This window comes from Sturnus vulgaris, chromosome 14 (genome assembly GCF_052056855.1).
Source record: "Sturnus vulgaris isolate bStuVul1 chromosome 14, bStuVul1.hap1, whole genome shotgun sequence".
Taxonomy (NCBI): domain Eukaryota; kingdom Metazoa; phylum Chordata; class Aves; order Passeriformes; family Sturnidae; genus Sturnus; species Sturnus vulgaris.
In genome coordinates, this window is record NC_142256.1 from 8751014 (window position 1) to 8774039 (window position 23026).

At 37.8% G+C, this 23026-nt stretch overlaps 1 protein-coding gene across 19 annotated transcripts in view; it reads left to right on the forward strand.

Moving 5' to 3' along the window:
* LOC148222140 (uncharacterized) overlaps positions 1-23026 on the forward strand; it is a 130101-nt gene that overhangs the window by 46699 nt on the left and 60376 nt on the right. The window lies entirely within an intron of this gene.

Consider the following 23026-nt stretch of genomic DNA (forward strand, 5'->3'; position numbering starts at 1 on the left):
GATAACATTATTAAAGGGAATATTGCAGGGTCATGTTGGACAGTTCTTTCAACAAGGATGGACTCTGTTTTTTTTTTTTTCATTCTCTGCTTAATATTGATATTGCTTTAGTGGCCACAAAATTCTCTTTTATGAGTGTTGCTTCTTTGCTATCAGGAGGACCCACATGGGTAAAGAGCTGCCACTTGTAATAATAGAGACTCTTTGGGGGTAAAGTTGGAAGGGGTGATATTGCAAATAAAAGTCAGTTTGACAGGGAAGACTAAAATCAGTGATATTGTTGTTTGTTTTTGAGGAAGCATTGATAAATTGAAAAGCCAAATTAAAGCATTAGGTCTAAGTAGCAAATGAGAATGAATAATCTGATAAAAATATAACATTAGTGGATAATAATAAAGGAGGTGTAAACACTATCCATGGGCTTCAGTGCAGATAAGCTTTACTCTGGGAGACAGAAATGTGGCAATGGCTCTGGTTTCTGCAGGTGGCTTTGGTGGCCTCTGTCATGTATTTAGCAGGTTCATTACTGGAGGGGAAATGAGGATCTAATCTTGCAAATCAGCCAATTTCTACTCTTCCAAATCAAATATTCTGTGGAGGACACTTAAGTTTTAATACTGGTAAATTTATAATTTTCTTGGCTTTTTTAGCAAGTTTTACACAACTCTCTTGTCTCAAAAAGTTGATTTTTTTAACATTTTCCCGGTTTTTTGCAACTATATTTGTTTTATTTCACTGAGTTCTTATCTGTGCTCACAGTAAGCTTAATTCGTTGCTCTTGCTCTGCACAGCACTCCAGTAATTACTGAAACTGCCAATGAAGAAACAACTACAAAGCAATGCATAAAATGCATGCTATAAATAAGGTATTGAATTCTATTTGACTGCACGGGGCAACAATTTCTAAAAATTGCTGAAGAGTCCAATAAACAAGGTAGATCTTGAAGATACATCTATACAAACCTGCAGAGAAACCCTCACAAATTGCTTTGTCTGAATGGGAAATGAGATTAAGTTTTCAACTTTAAGTACTTAAATATATAATTACTTGTTCTGAGAGTAATACCAGGGGAAAATCATGGAGAATCCCAAATGGGGTTGTTGTCCATGGCCTTCCTGTTCAGAGTGAGCAATTCTTAACCAAATTTCACAGTTCACACTCCCTGCTTTGCCTGTCAGAGGTTTCTAATGAATTTCTTCATCAGAACAGCAAGTTTTGGAGGTGGGGATGGTGAATATGTTTGAGGTAACTGTGAGCAGGACTAAAAGGTGACTCAGCCCCAAGTGTCTCTGCAGCTCAGCTGCCAAACACTTATTTAAGTCCCTGACTCCTAAAATAAATGTTCAGAGCAGCCTTGCCAGACAACTCCAAAATTTTCAAGTCAGTTTTCCACTGAAAATGTTGTTTGATTTGATTTAGGAGTCAGCTGAAAATCGGGTGGTCCAAGTGCTATTTTAAATGGAAGAATTCCTGAAAGTGTGGGAATGATCCTTGAGAGCTCCAAAGCCAATCCTGTGTATCTGGGGGCTCTCTGGGAGGTGTCTCACAGCCCAGCTGAGGCTGAGGAACTCACATTGTACTTTTTGGAGACATTTTGGTCACCCCTCCAGAAGCAAAACCTGAGCAAATGATAAGATTTGAGAATAAGGTGACTCGGCCACACTGATGTGATTTTAATGGGAGAATCAGCTGGAAATGCATGTGCTGTACCAATTGCACGGAAATACTGTAAATGCATTCTCCTCCTATATAATTTATTGCTTTTTTTTTTTCCTCTGTGATTAGAGAAAGCAGACGAGCCCTTCTCTGCACTCAAGGAAATTAGGGAATCAATTTTATGGAAGAGGCAATAACAAACAAACAGAAAGCTCTGGGTTAGCACGGGAATATTCACATTTACAAAGTTGTGCAGGTTAAGCAAAAAAGTTTCTTCTTTTTGTGCAGTAATTTTTCATTTTGCACTACAGGCTTTTAGGGTTATTAAATGTCGAGATTTTAAAGTGTATTTCATCAGCTGAAGCAGAGCAGGAGCCAGATTTGGAGGTTTGATACGCAAGCATCACTCTCACTAATTTCATTATGAACTTTGCATTTATATTCAAAAAATCACTGCCTGACTCTGCAGTGCTGTGTTGTGTGAGATGTCACAGAGTCACAGAATATTCTCATGCAGGAGGGGCCCAAAAGGATCCAGCCCAACCCTAAAGGGAATGATCAGGGATCAAACCCTCAACCTTGGCGTTATTGCAGCTCACAAATGAGGAGCCGTGACTGCAGCACCGACTCTTCTCAGTAACTCAGATTGCCTTACAGCTCAGAATTTACTAATAATTGATCTTTTTCTATCTTCTTGTTCTTTTTAACCTTGAAATTATATTTTATCTCCACTAGGGAGCAGCAAACGACATAAAAATATCATTACTGCTCTAATCCCACGGAAAGGAGCAGTGGAGAAATGGGACTAAGACTTTTTAATTCAATAATCTGGCAGGTTACAAATTAATTCACTTTCAATTCTTGTTTGAACAGCTGTGATTCTTGAAAACTACATTGTAGCTTTACCTCTTTTTTTAGCTCAGTTCATTTCAAGTCTCTCTGTATAATTCGTCTTTTGGTGGAATAAAATGGGTTTTTTTCATCTTCAAAATGCTGTAGAAGGGCTAAGGAAGGGCCTGAATGCTTCAATTTGCCTCAGGTGGAAGCTCAGTTGGATTTCTCTTTTACTATGTGTATTTTTTCTAAACAGTATCTCTTTTATAAAAGCACTTTGAATTAAGGAGTATATATTCTGAATATTTAAAATTTATTTTTTTAAGTTATTTAATTCCTTATCCTCTTACTTGTCTGCACTCTGAAGAAGAAGAAAGAAAGATTCATTTAGGAGTGCACTAAAATCAGATGTATCACATTCATCATTTTTGGTCTGGTTAGACTAAACAAATGAGATAATATGAGGAAAGTGTATATATACAAATTAAAAGAGCGAGTATCTGGGATGGCATTGAGTTTCTTCTGGACTAATGGGCTAAAAACTTAAGAAAAAATTTAACTTTTCTCTTTTTTGTGGCTGTCAGCTGCTAAACTAGGGAATCATTTTCCAATAAAAGTGATGAATGGTCTCTTTTGGAGTCTTTTAAGAGTGGACAGGGAAAAGCTCTAAACAACATCGAGCAGAAAGCCTTGCAGTGACAGCAAGGGAGGCTCCATCCCCACATTTCTTGTTCTGATCTCTGCTTCCTTCTGCCACTTAACTGGAATATGTAAATGATAGATATCAAAAATAGGAAATTTCTGAAACAGATTTGCAGCTCAGGTGATTTCTTGGTTGGAGAAAGACATAACTTTGTAGAAATGGCAATGGCACGAGTGTATAACCAGTGCTCTTCATGCATTTCCTTTTGCAGTGGGTATTTCTGGGTGTTAAAAAGTACCTCTAGAAATTCACAAATTCACCACCTCCCCAGAAAAAAAATTGTACTTTTGAAAGAGAGATGATTTTGGTTGTTTTTTTAATCAAATGTATAAGAAGGAGAAAAGACCTCAGGACAACTCTGGCAGCTGCTTGCTGTCAATTCCTGTGTCCTGGACAGTGGCTGTGGAATGCACGTCTGGAGGATCAGCCCTCGCAGGTGAGCTCCCAGCCCGTGAGGCAGCACTGATGGCACATTTTGTCCTGGCTCTTTGGTACATTAGGCAGCCTGTGAGGATCTCATCCCCCCTGACCTTCCTGTTCCAGCTCTGTGTCCTGCCTGTCACACACACGGGAAATCCACACCATTCGAATGTTCCCAAAGCCTCCCTCTGTTCTGCCCGGCTCTTCTGGTGTTTAACTCTTTGACTGAGCTGCAGTCGATGTCTCTAAAGCTGCTGAGGAATGCCAGGAGCTGATGGAGAATTCTATTTTGTGTCTGGGTAACCCTGCCCACACAAAACAAGAGTGCTGAGAGGCTGAGGGTGCACTTGATGCCTTTTTGGGGCTACCTGAAAACAGAGGCCAGACAGAATTAAGGGAACAAAAAGCAGTGTTATTTATTGAAGGACCTTCAGGTACATTTAGGGCAGATGAATCTCCCCAGGAACTACAAAATGGACAATGGGTCACAGGTTTTCACACTTTTATAAGTTGGGTTCATTTGCATATTGGGGGTTAATCTTCCAATTACAGCTTCAGGTAATGAAGTCATTTACCCCAAATTTTCTCCCCCCCAACCCACTTTTGTTTCCATCTCTGGGGGCCTGAGGCAGTGAGGTGTCCTTGATTCCCAATCCTAGGGAGGAATTTTTGTGTCTGACACAAATGGGAGAGCAGCAGCTCACACTGGAGTTTAGATTTATACACTTAAGAACTGCAGGATTACAAATAGATGAAAAATATAAAAGCTAAAATCCTAAGGCATCACACCCAGCTCTGCCAAGAGCAGACAGAGGTCACGGCTTGGAGACCCTAAGCTGAAAACCCCTGGGAAAATCAAAACCATCAGGATTGGATCCAGCCAGAGCAGGGTCTGTCCCAGTGTCACAGCTCCTGCTGGGCTGAGAGGAGCAGGGGTGATCCCAGAGCCCCAGAGCTGCTGCAGGGGATGCTGGCACACCCTGAGCATCTCCTCCCTTACCTCTGGCCCTGCTGTGGAGGGACAATGTGCTGCACTGCTTCCCTGCTTTGTCTGGTGGGAGTTATTTGTGCCCAGGCTGTGTCCAGGCTCCACGGAAAATGAGAGCACTGTGGGTGAGAAAAATGTGTCATGAAAAGGTACTGAAAGGATTTTCAGTTGACTTTTCCCTCTACCAAAAGGAAATACAAACACTCAGATTTCTCAGATTTCATGTGCCACCAAATGAAAGTGATTGGGATAATTTATATTCACACTTATTTTGATAGGCAGGGAATAGATAAGTAGTGAATTAAACTTTTTTTCTCCACCATCTGCATCCAAAAACATTAGAAACATGGCAAATGATTCTGGTTTGGGATGCAATTATATTTCAATAAAAAGGTAAATGTATGGAAAATACCTGAAAGCTGACCCTAAGTTTGTGGACGTATCAGGATTGCAATGAACACAAACTATTGAATTCCATTGAATTATTTATGGAGTTTCAGGACATAAGATTTCTGTCATTCTGTTGACTGTGTTATAATTAGAATAACTCTGGCATCAGCTTCAAGTTGCACACAAACCAAAAATAAATAAGATCAATCATAAGATCATGATATTGAGTGAAAGAGCTAAAGTATGATGAGTTCCTAATGTATTAAAAAAAAGAAAAACCAACACACAAAATTCAGCTGCTCTGTTAAGACAGAATGTTGAAGGTGTTGGAATTTTTCATTGACACAATGGTACAGATTTCATAACATATTTAAATATTTTATGCTTCTTCCTTGTAAATCTAACACGGAATCATCAGTGACTATTCTGGTCAAATTTACACATTTGTCAGAGCCTGAGTTGCCTCCTTAGCTGAGCTGCTAACTCTGACTAAAAGCAGTCTGGAGTCTCAGATGCATCTGTAGCAGTGATCTGGTTTAGTTTCTTGGAGCTTACTCTGCAGCTAGGGGTAGAATTCTGCCCCAGCACCTCAAGTCAAAGTATTCTGCTATTTTAATTTTTTTTTTTAAATGAAGTTTTGAAGTTTAGAAACTAATCTCATCGAAAGTTTTTCTAATGCAAACCTCTGGCCTTGAGAATTGGAATGGATTTTTCATCCCTCTTAAGCAGTCATCAGTTTTCCTAGAACACTCTCTGTGTTTTCCAGGATTACTTAGTGTCAGCAAATTTCCATTCTTTTGATTTGCTTTCCTAAGTAGAACTTCTAGTAGAAATAAATTACTCTATAACTAATCCAGCTTGCATATTTTATCAGCATTCTTTCCATCATTTGTTTTCTTTGCATTTATTTTAATCTTGCCTGTTAGAAATAATATAGTGATTTAAGAATCTCCCCTGTGCAGCACTGTTGCAATATCTGTCAGCAGCAAGATGGGATCCTCGTGTGCTTCGTTTTACCTGAGTTTGTTCCCTTAAAAAAAATTAAGAGGATGGAAAATAATTTGTGATACAGACCAGTGAACCAAACCTCAGCTCCTTTTTGCACCATGCTGTTGGTTATTGTTGTCCCATATTCTAAGAAATAGGAAGAGTGGAGGTTTTTAGGAGTGGTTTTGGGTTTTGGACCCCAGTGACAGCCCTGCATTTTTACAGGGCTGTGCTGCCAGTCCTGACTTAGGGGAACTCAATATTTTGTACATAATGAACATCTGGTGACAAGGCGCTCAGAGCAACAACAACAACAAAAAATAAAAGAGAAGGGGAAAATGAAGAGGAGAAGGAAAAGCAAAAGGCAGTAAAATCTTTTGCATGCCTGCTACTTTTATGGCTTAAAATATTTTTTTTCCTTCAATCAGTGCATCTAGGGAAACTTTTTTTGATGTAACAATCAATTTTTAACAAGGAAAAAAGTCTGAACTCATAAATATTGTATGTATTAATTGTGAAGCTTAATGGAACACTTTGTGTTTCTGAACAACTCGTTTACATAATTAAAATCTCCTTTGATCTGTGAGTAAATGATTTAATCTTAATGCTCATTAGGCTAAATGGGTCTTCTATTCAATAGTATCAAGATGCTATGGAAAATTCTCAGACCTTTAGAAAATATTTGTTAGTTGTTAGGTAAACAGGAACCTATCTGTGAACAGAAATCTTTTATCTCTGCAAAAGAATTTGACTCTAAAACTAATTCAGATTAAAGCTTCTTTTTTTCCTTTTATCTGACATTTTGGTTTCAAGAGCAGTTCAATGAAATATGGGAGGGGGTTGTTCAATTTATATTCATTAACTGCTTCACTACTAAAAGAATTTAGTTCTTGAAAACAAAACATGAATTTTTTAAAAAAAAGTCAGATAGGTGCACCTCCAACTGAGGTATGAAATTTTTTAGCTATAGATCACTTCACTGGTATTTTCTTGTGGGTGTTGCTCAGAAATCCCTGTGGATATGGCAAAGCTCAGGAACATCTGGGAAATAGACAATGAGATCTTTCATCTTTAGAATTCAGGTAACAGCAGCAAAACCATGACAGTATTTATCTGCCAAAGGTTGCCACCTTTAGGTGTTCAGGACAGGATCCTTTCCTCCAGTCTTTTCCCTCTCCAATGTTGAGTACAAAACCTCTCACCCAATACAAGGTGCTGCACATCTCCCTTGGATCTTCAGGCACTTGTCTGACAAACCCATTTCTTTATATCCTGACTCTAACAAAGAAAGCTGAGAAATTGGGCATCAGTGGCAGGATACTAATTTTTTCCTCAAAACCTCCAAACCAAATAATTTATTTTGAAAGTAGTCCTTTTTTCATTATCCCATCTGTAAATTTTTTATTTTTTTTTTAAAGCCACTTCTCATTCCCGCAGGGAGCTTTTCCCTTTTTTTTAAAAAAGGTAAGAATTTTAATTAGCTCAGGTGGTGCAATAAACACAAACATCTGTGTCCCTTTATTAAAGGCTGTTCTCAGTCCCTTCCCTCTCTCAAGAACAAATGCATGGCACAAAAAATACTCCAGAGTCACCTTGCTGAGAGCTCCAGTGCGTGGTGACCACGGGCTGTGTCCCACCAGCCTCTCCCCAGCATCCCCTGGAATATTGGGAAAAGCAAAGCCAGCACTCAGCCACTCCTGCCCTGTCCCCAGGGACACTTCTGGCAATCTGCAGTTTAGGGACATCTTGAGCCAGAAGGTTGTATCCATATTTAATTCCTCTTGAAAGTGTTCTCTTCCATGCAGTAATCCATGGCAGACATATTAATGGTGCTATTACACAGCTGCAACACTCTTGTGTACACTGACAAAATGTTTAAATATTGAAAATGGGTGTTTCCTTTCGTATTTCCTATCTATAGTTTGCTTTATTTTCGTCTTGTAGGGTATGAGCTTCTGAGTTTGTTTTATTTACTAAAAAAATATTTTTTTAAAATAATTTGAAATTATCAGGGCTTTATTTGGAAGTCCCATTTTCAACACAAGTCTTACATTAGAATTGCCTGTTTCCAAAGGTCACCTTATAGCAAGCTGAAACTTTGGGTTTATGATACTAATTCACTCTTTAACAAAAAAGCAAAATCTGTCTTGGCTATGAGAATTGATGGAACTACTACTGAGCTGATTTCAGTGCTTAATTTGGATTATTTTCTGCTGAACTTCCAGATTTACTATATTTTAATTCTAGAAAACTATAGTTCTAGTGATATATCATTTTACTCAGTTTTATCTCATTTGAATTCTTTCATATTTGTCAAAATTACTGACTATAATTCAGTCTACACACAAGCAAAATACCCATGACTTCGTGGAGCTTCAATTTATGTAAATAATTAAGGCTTGGGTTTAAAGACTGAAGTTGTTGAGTGTTTTTTTTTTTTTAATCAAAACAACAACAACAACAAAAAAATCCCTGTGCTATCAATTTCAGCTGAAGGAAACAGGTTTTTGGCTGTGCTGAGTGTTGAGAATTTACATAGCAAAGTGCAAACACCCAAGCAAACACACCTCTGTCCTCGGCAGGGTTGGTGTGATGTATGTGCAAAGGATGAAACACGGATTTGGCAGGGTTTGCCTTGGCATGGAGCTGAGGATCTGAAACATTTTTGGAATAGCCTGAGGGATTTGGGCTCCTGAAGAACTCGGTGGAGAAAAGAGCACCAGTGCATTGATGGTCTGCAACACTCAGCACCCAATGCATATTTTAGCTATTACTCGCTTTTAAATTTGAAACAGACAAAGAATTTTAATGTGGAAAATCGACGTGAAAGAGGGTTGGGCTTTTTTTCCTCTTTCATGTTTTTGTAGCTTGAATAAGCATTTGCTCTCTTGCTCTTTATAACTAGTGATAATAATGTGAAAAAAACTGCCTGAGCATCCCTTAAATCATTGTGAGGACTATGGGGTGGATATCTCATTTCAGCAGCATCAATACAAAAATAACCACAAAATAGAGATGAAGTTCACTTATCCTGAGTTACTGCCTAGGATTTACTTGCATGGCTTTATAAAAAGACAATATAAATAAGCATCTAACTTTAGGAACAAAACTAAAGAATTTGAACTCTATTCGACTGATAAAGTTTGGGGGGGAAAAGTCAGAAAAAGGCTTTTTAGCAAGAGTCTCATCAGTTCTTAATTTCTGTGCAAATAAGTGGTGTGCAATGATTTTAGAATAGTTTTTGTTGGTCAGAGGGTTTTGCAATAAGACATCTGGGGGCATGACATGTTTTTGAATAAGACATCAGAGTTTGGATTTCTCTCCATGGATGTGTGTGTTGAGCAATCCCCATTTCAGATGCCAAGGTACAAAGCATCTCCCATAAAAGCAGCCTAATGTTATTGCTATAAAATGCTACAGAATTAACACACAGACATTTACAATCAGCCAATTGAAACATTCTCTTCACAGACTTGGGTCCTGGAGAGACGATTCTGGAGTTTATTTGTGCTGAAATCTCATGGGCAAGCTGAAACTCTTAAAATCTTAAATAAGTGCATAGAAAATTGTGAATTTTAGTAATGCTGTATTAAAACAGTAACAATGAGCTCTAGAATTTTTTTTCCAAATCATATTATTTCTCAATTTCTAAATGTCATTATTATTTTCTTCAGTCTCGATTGAAAGTTGTCCATGACTTTAAATTTTAAGTACTTTGTACAAATATTCTGAGTGAAGTTCCATTCAATGCACACTGCAGAGAGGGAATTCATGGAGCACAGATTAGAGAAAGCTGTGTTTCACACATCTATTAATGCATTTTCAGCCTAATTATATTAGTCTGAGCTGAAGTCACCTTTATATTTGTAAAGAATTTGAAGTACTTTTACTATTTTTTTGCTTTTTACTTACCTAAATTTCTTGAACAACCCTACTACGTGATGGATGATTGTTAGAATAATAACTTACTTTATTAAAAATTATATGTAAGATAAGCATGCATGTTGTGTCTGTACACCAGTGGCTGGATTTACTTTAAAAGAGCAAACAAAAAAAATTTCATTTCTGAACCATTATTGACCTTGCCATAGAGTTATAAGTAGTTTTAAAAAAATTATAAAATTATTATTGTTCCATCAGCAAAGGAAAAGACAACTGGAGAAAATTGGTTCAACTGGCAAAATTTATGCATTTATAAAGAAAGGGATATAAAAGAAAGGGCAAATATGATTGGATATAAAAGAATAGGTAGAAGTTAAGAAACTGAGTTCCAAAATCAAAGAGTGCCTTGTCTTTAAAATTTGGGATCAAAGCCTTTCTTTGCCAAATTAGAAGGATTCTTGCAATGAACTTACTTTCTGTGACATTGGGGCTAAAGTGTTTTTCAAAGGCAAAATATTTTTACAGGAGATTCTGACAAATACAATTTTTGTGCTATTTTATAAGCAGTCATGTGAATACTTGTTCTTTGGAGATCTAAGGCCAGGGGTTTTCCCTGAAGACCAGGAAAACAAAGTGGTCCTTTATGTAAGAACACTGGTTCATTCAGGGAGAAACTGAATATCACAGGGAAGAGTGTCAGCGAGCTGGCTGGTAGTCACAGCAAAACCAAGAAAAGGAGCAGTGAAATATCTTTTATCTGCCTCCACAATTAATGTTCGGGGAGGTAGAGTCAAAAATGGTTTTAAAATAGTTAAAAATAGTTAAACGTATTTTAAAATAGTTAAAAATAATTTGGTCATTGTCACTGAAATTCTTGATTTCCCTCTTTCAGAGCAGGTTTGTTGATGGTGACTGAAGGTCCCATTAGGAAGGGCACGTTACAAGGTCAGGCAATGTCCAGGATGAGCCCAGAACCTTTCCCAGAGTATTTCCCATCCAGGAGCAGCAGTTTGCCCTCCCCAGGGCACAGGGGATGTGCCTTTCTTTGGAAAACTTGCATGGATTTTTCTTCCATGAACTCACTCAGGTCCTTCAGCAGAGCAGGTGAAGCAGTTTCACTCCAGGTGTGATATTTTCTCTTATTTTAGTACAGAAAATTGCCATGCTGGCTGTGCCTTCACGGGACAGCCATTCCACACAGAAAGCAAAGCCTGCACTCAGCTTTATATTTGCAAAGAATATAAATATATTTCCCAGGGATTCCAGCATCCCTCATTCCTCAGCTCCTGCACGGATTCACTCTCCTGACTGACCTGCACCTGTACCAGAGGCTGATTTTGTCACATCCACCTGTACCCACATTCCTGATCTGCCTCATTCTAAAAATGCAATGCCAGCTTTATTTTCTAACCCAGCATTGGAATTTTTCATCGTATCCCACATTGCTATTTGCATTAAAGTCCAAACTGTGATTAATGGCATAAGTATTGTAATTGCTAAAATTGAATTTAATGTTCATTGAAAGAGCTGGAGCACAATGAAATTGCTTAGTTTGGAGCTGCTACCAGAACACTGTAATTTAGAATTAGGGAAGAATCCTTTCCAGTCATTATTTACATTCTCTGTTTACATAATTTTAATGGTAAATTTTGGACTGAATTTATGGAGCAGATGTTCAGTGGAGCAACTGGTAAATATTAGAGAAGAAATTTTTTTAATTTGTTGCTCCTCTTTCCCTCCAGTTTGTTGGAGATCTAACAAGGTACTTGAGCTGCACTTACCTCCTGTGAGGTACCTGCTGTGCTGATGTCCCATAGGTCACCTGATACCCAGAGAAAACCTTTAAATTGGCTCCTGAATTCGTGCCAGTCCTGAAATATTCCCACACTATTTGTTTTCCTGCTTGCATCCTACAGTCTGTCCTTTCGTCACTCCATCCATCCCTCATCGTCCTTTAGTCACTTGTGGAAGCTTATTTTTTCAAAACAAAAGAAGGGTCTTTTTAAAAATAGAATTTTAAAGTTTCCAAATCCCAGTTCAGAACTAAAAACCATAATAGCATCCTGAAGTAATTTTATGGCTCCTGATATCTTACCATTAGGGATCAAACTGTGCTGGTACACTGCATTGTCAGCCAGCTTTTATCTCTGGTAAGCAGCTCAGTAATTAGGATTTCATGGATCACAGTAAGTCCTAGATTTTACTTAAACATTTTGAGGATGATGTTTTCCTCCTTGGGTTATAAATTTACGTGAAAGTCGGGTGTTGCAAGTAGGAAATTGAAACAGAAAATCAAATTTCCTAAGAATGCAGAGTGAGGTGTCAGTCCCTGGCTCAAGCACGGGAGGTTTTGTCTCTCCCATTTGTGGTGATTCCAGATCCATTTGTTCATTAGAAACTATTTCTAGAAGCTGTTGGAAGTGCAGACCAGAATTTTCTCTGTACACTTATATTTCAGAGCTGATCAAATACATACATAAAGGTTTTATTTTATTATTCCATGATATGTGTTTTATTCCATAGACTCTGGGGTATTTATAGTTTTGTTATGGAAAATAAAAATTCTCTTCGTATTTTTTTCATATTAATATAATTACTGAAGCTCTTTAAACACCCAAGTATTAGAATTTCAAAGTCTCTTGTCTTTTCCAAAGCACCAAGGACACCAAGAAAACTTTGAATGTAACATTTTTCCTGGAATGGAACTATGTATTTTTCTAAAGCATAGCACACTATTAAATGAACTTGCAATATTTTTGGGGATATTATGACAAAGTATGGACTATTCTAGATAAATTACTGACACACCAACAACTGAGACACTGAAATTCAGATTGCTTTTGAATATACAACTATTTTTAACCCATAAAGGCAGGGATTATGAAGGACAAATAGCCTTGGTTGACACTGAATCATCATAGGTTGCTCCTATTAGCTCTTCTAATAATTCATGGTTTTACAAATGACACCTCAGACCACATTCACACCAATCACTCAGCTTGGCCAGCAAGGTTCATTTCTCACGTATGGATGAAAAAACAGGAATTAAATGATAAAATTCTGGTAGCTAGGAAATGTTTTACTGACAGGAGAATCTTGTAAAAGCAGCTCTGTGGTAAAAGACAGCAGCTCCAAATCACAAAATAGATAATGAGTGATAATTTTCCATAAATGAATGGTAGACTTCAGGAACATGTTTAAAGAGAATTAGACATTTGCAAGATTTTTAGCAAAATTAAATTACCTGAACATTTTTAGCTAGTCATGGATGTTGTTTAAAAGGTGAAGATCAAGTGAATAATAATCAAGGGGGATGATATTACTATTAAAATAATAAAAATGAAAATAAAAATAAAAATAAAAATAAAAATAAAAATAAAAATAATTATAATAGTAGAAGAAGATTGTCACCTCCTCAGGAGTGATTCAGGTGACACTGACATTTCCTTCCTCAGGAAAACTAATTTAATATTTAAACCAGAATGAGGGTGAGACTTTACAGAAGTTTCACTCTGCCCCCAGGATTCCTGCCTGCTCCAAACTAAACTCTGTCAGCCACATTTCTCCTCTTTTTGTTCCTCTTAATGATTAAATAAGACTTCATTATAATGGCTAATCTTTAAATTAATTCAATTCAATACTTAACCATTTTACTTAAATCAGAAAGAGGAGCAAAGGGGAAGAACATCAATATTTTAGCAGGCACAGAGCACAGAAATTTCATAAATAAATGACCCATTGGTACATAACAAATCCCTGCAGACCATATCCTGTTGTACAGACTTACAATTTAAATAATTGACTAAAAGAGCATTCCTAAAATAAACCAAGCTTGCTTAGAGGAGTTTAGAAGGAGAGACTGAATAATTTTAAAAACTGACAAAAATATATTTAATTTAAAAAGAAAATTTCTATTCAGTCAGGTTTCACAGACACATTGAATTGTAGTCTAGGTTTATAGACTAACTTTGTGCAAATTAATATAGTAAAAGACACATTCATTTTAACTTTGAAGTATTTTAATGTTAGGCTCAGTGTGGGAGAAAATTTGTATATATGTGTTTAGTTTTCTAAAGAACTTCTTTAAAGCTGAGAAAGTTGTCTCATCTAAAGAAAAAATATTTTGTCACTTGGAGATCTACTGATTCTGGTTAGGAAAATCTTTTTTACAGGAAACCAGGTAGGCTACAATTTTCTTTTTAATTCTTATTAGCCGGTGGAGATTCACTTCTTTTGTAGTTGTCAAGTGATTGAAAGAAACTCATATTTACCTCAATTCACAGGAGCCTTTACATGATCAAAAATGAAACACCTTTCAAAATAGAAACTTTGAAGCTTTCACTTGTGACAAAGGTATCAATAGAAGCTCTGTAGGAAATCTGAATTTTTGAAAAAATTGAGTTTTATGGGTTTTTTGTTTCACTAGATATTCTCTGTATCAGGCTATAATTCTTTCTTTTTAATGTTTTATCCCCAGAAGAACAGAATCAAACAAGAACCACCTGTGCAAAACAAGAAAATATAATATTCCCTGTTCATCCTTAACAAAACAGACCTGGGAAATTTTGGCAGGGAACTTTAAAAGCCACAACTTATCCCTGTGGGGAAACAAGGCTGGCTGATAGCTCGGGAGGAAAGATCTGTGCAGTTTGTTCCTGGGAAATCTGTTTGAAAAGCAAAGTACATTGGAACCACAGGGAATTTTCCTGGACTTCACAATTCGAGACTGTTTGCATTATCAAAGGTATTTAGCTACAGGGAATAATGCAGGGAAATTTAGTACAGCACTGCAAATACTGAGATTAGAAAAATTTTCTGTAGCATTTTTCACCTCCTAGTAAGGGTCTGTTAGAAAGGAGGAATCATTGGTGTTCTCAGTTTGTGTAAAGAGAGTTCAGTTCCTGGAGGAAAGGCTAAAAAGGATTTTCTTAGGTTGGAAAAGACCTCCAAGAGCATCGAGTGCAGGGTTTGATCTTGTATTGATTTGGAGGTTTTGCATTGATCACTGAGCTGAGCTGAGCTGAGCCCTGGCGTGTTCACCCCATCCCTGTCTGTGGGTCCAGGTTTGTTCTTCACCAGAAAAATCCTGAGAACAAGCCCCAAACCCGGCAGAGGGATGCTCCACGGGGTGGGGAGGGGTTTTTAAATCTCTCTTTTCTATCTCTGTATTTATTAAATCTTTCCATCAATGTTATTGCCCCGGCAGAAGGCACCATCTCTTTTTAGTTCTGTGAGGTCACATGAAAAAGAAAAATCTGCTTCACAGGTGCATGTTATTAGACACACAAAGCACTTGTTAACAGAAAATATGAGATGGTTCACATTTATCAAAATTATCCCTGACGTTTCCTTTTGCTCAGCTGAAAACAATATTTTAAGCTCCCAGAGCAACATGTAATGTGTGAAGTGGGGGAAAAAAAACGTAAACCACAAGCACAGTTGGTTTTTTTTATAAAGGACACCCAAAGGAATATGTGGTGAATAAGTTGTGTTTGTGGTAAAGACCAGAGTTGTCCAAAGAGTCATATTTTATATGTGTTTATTACAATTACGTGGATTTTAAATTTTTCTCTCTATATTTCTAATGTGCTGACAGCTAGGGACTCTCATACCTCTGAAAACATAAAAATCATAATCTGAAAATTGATGTTCTCTTATTGACAGAATAGACACAGTGCCACAGGCAAGGCAAACACAAACGTGGCCATTATTCTCCCATCTGTGGCTTCAGCCTCGTGGCAAAAAGGGGCAACTTTTAGGGATGAGCAATCCAACCCCGGTCAATTAGAGGTCCCTGCACTAAAACTGCAAACAGAAGTGTGCTTTAGCCACAGTTTCAGGGATTGTTTTGTCTGTTAATTATTTACTTGAAAACTCTGCCTGAAAGACACTCCTTTCCTCCCTCGAGACTGCTATTGTGATGCTAATAAGTATCTGTATGTACTTTGTTTGTGTGTTAATTAAATGCTGTCACTACAAAATTCAACTTGGATCGCTCATTCTCAAGATGATGTGTATCAATAAATAAAATATGGTACCTAAAACAAAAGCAGTTTTGCTTGCAGAGAAAGAGAGAAGGCGAGCTTTAAAAAGAAGTCATTTAGTAATTGCATGATGTATTAAGGCTAATAAATCTGCTTAATTGTCACATTTGCCTTAAATTAATAATTTATACCAACATTTGGTGTGGGCAGATATGATGAATATTTTTGTGTTGCGATAATCCTGGAAAGTGGCACTTTGAACACTTTAAAAACCAATTAATTGCAAGCCCTGCCTGTTTTTACACATTTGTGATAGTAACTGAGCAAACAAAGGTGAGAAAATTTAAAATCCAATAGGAAGGACAGAACTTAAACCCATGAAACCCTCCCAAGTATGTTCATTGTTCTAAAAAAATGAGTTAATAACGTGCCAGGCTGTGCCTGCTGCTGTGGCAGGTCACCAGCACAAACTCCTCACCTGGAGAACTTCCCCACCCGTGGGTTTGGTGCTCTGGGAGCTGCAGGAGAGAGGAAAGCTGCTCCACCTGACACCAGGGTGGGATTTGGGACTGGCTGAATCCCCTGCTGCCCTTTTATCTTAATATATGTTTACATATCATTTCACATAAAGTGAGTGCAGCGCTTCAAAAATAGTAATTTGTTTATCACAGGTTTACTGGGAAAAAACCTGTTTTGAGTGATTTGGAGGCTCCTGTCTCCCTTGGTGCTGGCCTAGGGAAGCTCATGGCTCCTCTGCTAATGGCCTGACTCTTCTCCTGCTGTTCCCATCCTCCTCCACCTCACTTTACATCTTAATGGTGTACATCTGTTACTGGACAGATTGCACAAGATGAACATAAGGCACTCTTTTCCAGGGTCAGCTAAATTGCCAAGCTAGGTCCACTTAGGCTATTGAAATGTATGTTCAAAATTCCAGAAATTCTACTAATGACACATATCTCTGTCATATTATGCTGCATAATAATTATACTTTTCCAGGCCCGTGTGAGGTCAGAATAAAAGCATTGTTTCAGTGTCAGCTATATATTGGTGTAGTAAGGAATGAGTGTAATAACGTGAGGTTTCTTGTGAGTTCAAAAAATGGAGATTTTTAAATTTTCACGTTCAAACTTCGTTTAGAACAGCACATGTGAAGTTTGGAATCAGTAGTTTTGGAGTTTACATGTCTTGAAGTTTTTTCTTCAAACGTGTTTAAGAAGTCAGCAGATGTTGACAACTAGGAAAAGACAAAAAGAAACTGGGGTGCCTCTTGGCCCACTGTTCTTTGTGTACACGTGTTTCCTGAGATTTTTTTAAAATTTTTTAACAGTGGGATTAGTAACAGCAGAGTAACAAGGCACTGATTTGTCTTGGTTCTGCACTGTGGAGTCGGACAAGGAACTGTCGCAACACATGGCTTTCAAATGAGTTGATTGTAGACATATTGTCTGTCAGTCAAAACTACAATATTGTAATTAGAGCAGGCCCTGTCTCTCCATACGTGCCTCAGATGGCAATGAAATCATGAAATCATCTCAGGAGTGAGCTGTGGGGATGCTACAGCGTGGATCAAAGCCTATATCCTGCTCTGTTGCAAAATTTAATTAATTCACTGTTGGAATTACTGAAAATATCTTATTTTATCCAGTAATTCTTGTAGAGTCTTTATATTTTTGAAAGCTGAGGTGTAATATTTCTCAGTACCAATATATCAAATTAATGTGTCGGAAAACCCTGAGAAGCTCAAGAAATTTCTCTCTATTTGTTCTGATTCCTGTGACTGACCCAGTTGGTCACTCTGCCTGAATGGTTTTTGGTACTGGTGCTGCTGGAGAGTTGATTTTTTTACTACAGTTCGTGTACTAGAAGTCCATAGGATAAAACTTACACTTATTCCAAACATGCAGAGGAGGCATTTTTAGAATTGTTGATGGAGTACAATAAATATGTAAGAAGAAAATATTGTTTGGATGCCCCAGGAAAAAAGCAAACTTTGGGGAAGAAAGGAAATTCTGTTGTCATAAAACAAAGCTCCCTGGTTACAGATTTTGTTTTATTCGCTGATAAGTCACAAAAATCAGATTTTCTTCCACATTCTGCCTGACTCTGGGTCCTGTGACAAGGCAGATGGAAGGAAGATGATGCATTTAAATAAGGTCATCTTGTTTATATAATTGGTAATAGATAAATAGAAATAACAGAAAGTAGGATCAAAGCAGCAGCGTGGCACTGGTGATGTCTTTGTTGGTCTGCATAAAACTTACAGAAAAATGAATGTTTAGTGGATATTGTATTCACCTGGAGAGAAGCCAAGGAGCTCCAGAAAAGACACACAACATAAAAATAAACCCTTGAGAAGGTAAAAAATCAATTCTTTTTAAAAAGGGGGGACAGAGAAGGAGAATTGAGTGACTCCCAGAGTTAGTCCCAGGGCACTAACTGGGATATTGTAAATTCTTTGGTTCTGTGAGGAGCCCAAATTCATGTCATGGACACAGTCAGGGGCAGTGCTGATGAGTCAGACTTCTGATTCTGTGATTTACAGGGAAGTCATTTGAAAAGTAGTGCCATATGGGATGATGCTTGATTTGTAATTCTAGAAGTTAACAATTCAGTCTCCTGCAAATCCTGAGTCTGACAGGGATTTCTCAAGTGATGTGCAGCATAGAAAATGTCCACTTTTATTTTTCTGTTCTGAATTATTTTGTACAAACCAGCCCTGGGTTTGCTGGCAGAGGACATAAAAGAGCAGGGTGGTACAAAGGAGGGAAAAGCTGGTTCATTCTCTGCCAGCACAGCTATTCCCAGAGTTTTTCCCCAACACAACTCCATCCACTCCTGAAAGTCAAAGTAATATTAATATTTTTTTTTTAAATCCCTGTGCAAATTTTATCCTTCAATACTAGCATATTCTGCATCTCTACCTTCATAGTTTTAAGGAGTTCAACCCTAATTTAATGCCCCTGGAATAAAATTCCTTTTTCTCTGTGTCTCCTATGGCTAGGGCAAGATCTCTATCAACCATGGCAAGGGAAAGGAAATTTTGTTTTCTCCACAAAGAAATGCATTATTTTCAAAAGGTGTTTTAGGCAGTCAATACTGTATTTTTTTTCTGATAATTTTATAAACAGAAAGTACTTGAAAACTTCTTGTTTTATTTTAATACACTCATTATAGTTAAGACTTTAGGTTTTTCTTGGCTGATAATTGCCTTGGAAATCCAGATTCTCATGACTCTTTTTCATGGTGAGAAAGAATCCTCAGCCATTTTTAGTCATTAATTTCGCATGAACAGGGGTTCTTTAGCCCTGTACTTATAAAATATATGCCATCTCTGGTACTCTAAAAGTACATTTGGTATCAGAAAATAAACTGTGACTGTGCCAGCGTGTGGTGGCAGCAAAGCAGGTGGTGGATGGTGAAGAGGAAATCTCCATCCCAGCCAAGGCTGAGCTCCCATGTTTGTTTTGCACAGATATCTGTCTGCAGGCTTGATTTAGCTGTCTAAAAATGGGATTTTGCACTACAGAATGCAACCCTGCCTCCCCAGCCTGGCTCAGCGTGTCCGTGTCCACAGTAAAAAAGCTGCTGCTGAGTTTCCCATGAACTTCCCATCACTCTGGGAATTGACTCTTGAGGTGATAAGGACGGGGCTTGGCCATTATCACTCGTGCTAATTGTTCCAGCCTGGTGCAGGAAATCTCTCATACACGCCTTGGTGCTACAACTCCATTGTCACCTTGGGACAGCACTGGTTGGTTGATAAATAATGCTGAGGGCAGAAATTGTGGGAGGAAATCCTTAAAATAAGTCAGATTTCCATCATCAATTATGTCATTAAAATATTTGTGCTTTTCTCTCCTAAATTCATAGTTGGCTTGAGAGCTTCTGGCTTCCCTTCTTTTATTGCATATTTTCCATTAATACTTGTTCTTACTGGAAATGCAGGGCTTCTTCTCGATCTCAGCACAGAAGTCTTGCTTCAATTTCAAAGTGGACAAAAATTTAACTCTTTTTTTAAGTGTCTTTTTTTCCTGCACAACAGTTTTTTCCAGCTCTCTCCAATTGGGCTTCATGTGATGGTTTTAGACATAACAGCTTAAGTTCGAGTTGCCTCCCTTCAAAGATTTGAAAATGTGCACAGATCCTGATCAACATAAATTAGCATGGCTCTGCCTTCTGTTATCAGTTATTTCAACTATATGAAACAATCTGTTTCTGTTTCAATATAAAATAAGATGGTGTGCACGTTTACAATACATATCACTTCCAGACATAAGCAGAATACCTGTTGAAGGGCCCTGTGAGTAAAGACAGCCTGTTAAGGATCTTTTTTATGCATGAGAGGAACATCCATACAGTCACTGTGTTTGCAGGAACGTGTGGGACTGGTTTGGAATGCAGAACAACATTTCTGCACTGTGACATGGCCTCTTCCTTATTTATTTATAAATTTTTGCTGGGGGGGTGAAAGCTTGGAGCGGTGATACCACATCATTATAATCCATGGGAATTCTGACAATAATTCAAGGGGTTCAGGGTAAAGCTTACACTGGAAAAAACACCAGTGGGAAAGTAGGAGCCAAGAAGTGTCTGCATGGCTCCCCTGCTATTGTCTGTCCCTTTCCTCACTGAAGTCTTGGGAGAGGAGGATGCTGCCAATATTATTAATCTTTATCTTGTGCTGGCACTTAGCTATCAGGATGCCTCTGACATTTGATGGGGTCTGGAACAAACTCTTTCTTTTGTAACAGAATTTTTGTGTCTCTGACTAGTCAAGGAAAGAAAGAATGAATTTTGCGAGCACGGAGTAAATATAAACCAGAGCTTTTATTCTTTTCCAAATATTATTTTGCTTTTATTTTGGCTTTATAACTAAAGAATGTCAGCAGCTCAGAGCACACTTTTCCACCAACGTTCTTCACTCCAATGTCTAAAATCTCTGGTTCTGCCTGTGCCACACATTGGCTGCTCCACGAGGTGAAGTGTCACTGCCCCCCAGGTGAACACACGAAGTGTAAGTGAAGTTTCACTTTCTTGAGATGTCCCAGGATGGAAAACAGGCGCTGCCAGCACAGGTGGGAAACCAGGATGTGGGAGCAGGGGGAATTTACTCCTCGTTTTTCATCCCCACGTGGAGTTCAGCAGCAGGGCAGCACCCTGAAGGCTTCACAGGCACTGCACTCCTGGGAGAGGGGTGGACAAATGAGAGGTGAGGTGAGAACACAGGTCCTGTCTTCTGCTGCTGCATTTAAACTTCAGGTGAGAAAAGAGGTACGAGTGTGTTGGGCACAAGATTCTGGAAATCAGACCAGGTGAGTGCAAGGAAAACACTCGATCCTCTCTTCTGCATCATCTGCTTTGTCCTCACAAGAAACAGCACATGTCCCTTCATTAACAGATTGTTTTAAAACAAAAGATTAATTATTAATGGAAAATAATACTAGTATAGAGAATATATCTATTAATAAACTCAACATGTTTATATCACAAGGTTTTCTACTTGAGCTCTGTTGGTAAATGAGTGCACAGAAGAATCTTGGAATTTATTTTTTTTTTCCTACTCCATTTATTTTTATACCAGGCCCCAGTGGAGGCACCTGGAATATTACAGTTAAAGGCAGACACAAAAACTTGATTATGTTTAACAAATCATTGCTATGCAGTAACCAGGTAAATTAGGTCCATAGAAATAATTTTCCTAGCATTTAGGAAATCTGTTGATAGAGCAAAACACAAAGAACAATCTGCAAGGTCTGTAATTTTGATGTTTTATAGTAGCTGAGGTATGTGAATAGATAAATTATCTACTGAGACATCAAAGAGAGGTATTTGTGAGTTGGGAAAGAGGAAAGTGATTAGTGGAGTGCCACAGGAGATCAGCATTAAGACCAATTTTGTTCATTTTATAAGCCAGTGGTCTGGAAAAAAGAAAAGACCGTGCAGCCAAGGGATAGCACACACTTTGGTTCCTGGGTTGGGAGGGAGTGAAAAACAAGAGGTCACCCAGCCAAATTCAGCAAGATTTATCCAAGATTCAGACAGATTAAGAGCTATCATTTCAGCTGAGTGGATATAAAGTGTGTGAAAAGAAGGGAAATAATGTATGAAAATACTGCAGGAAATATTTGAAATCATTTTCGTGATTTTTGAATATGTGTGATTTGGTTTATTTCACTTTTTCTGCGAGGAAGATGGTTTAAATTCCATATATTTAAAAGCTTATGTGAAAACCAGATTGAAATATTTTCCTAAAATCCAGTATCTTCCACTTTCAAACTGATTACCAGAGGGAAGGTCCTGGATGGTTCTGCCTCCTGTTGTCTCACACAGACCCTGGGACCATGGAAATAAGATCAGGTAACAGAAGAGCTCAGAGGGAAGGAACAGCTCTAAAGGGTGATGGAAAATACTGGAATATGGATCATTTTAGTGGAGATTTCAATTCATTGACTAAAAAATGAAAATTAATCCCATTTTTTACTCATTTCGAAACTCCCCTGTTCTGTTTACCAAAGGGATTAAGGAGGTTCCAGAATCTGAAGCGTGTTTACTTTTACTTGAACGTTAGCAGAAATGGCAATTGCCAAAGAGGACAAATGTCTCTGCAGCAATTGTTCCAATTAAATAACAGAGCTGTCATTAGAGAATCATTAAACTTTGAGCTTACAACATTTCTCCACTGAAATAACATCATCTACCAGCTACCACCAGAATATTATGGTTTAAGCTATGCAAGAGTTTATTATAACTGAAATTTAATTTAAAAAATAAGCTCTAAGCCAAGTGCCCTAATAAGAAACGATCATGCTACTTAAGGAGATAAAATAAAACTAAACACTGCCTGAAACAAGGACAATTTCTACTGAAACCTCTTCCTGAAAATTGAGTAATCTCAGTATTTATTGCACGATTTTCCATTTTTTAATATTTTTCCATGAAAGCTTCACTTCTAGTTTAGAAAGAGGTATTTGTCTGGGTAGCTCATGGGTAGTGGATGATCTGCTCTTATTTAGCTTTTACCACCACAGAGTCACTTTCTCTCTTTACTCTGCCTTTAATTTTTTTTCTAATACATCTAATATTTGCACAATTTATTCAAAGCACTTGATTCAGCACAGGTATTTTTTTTATTATTATTTACAAGCTTGAGGTGTATATTGATGCCTGGAAAGATTGCA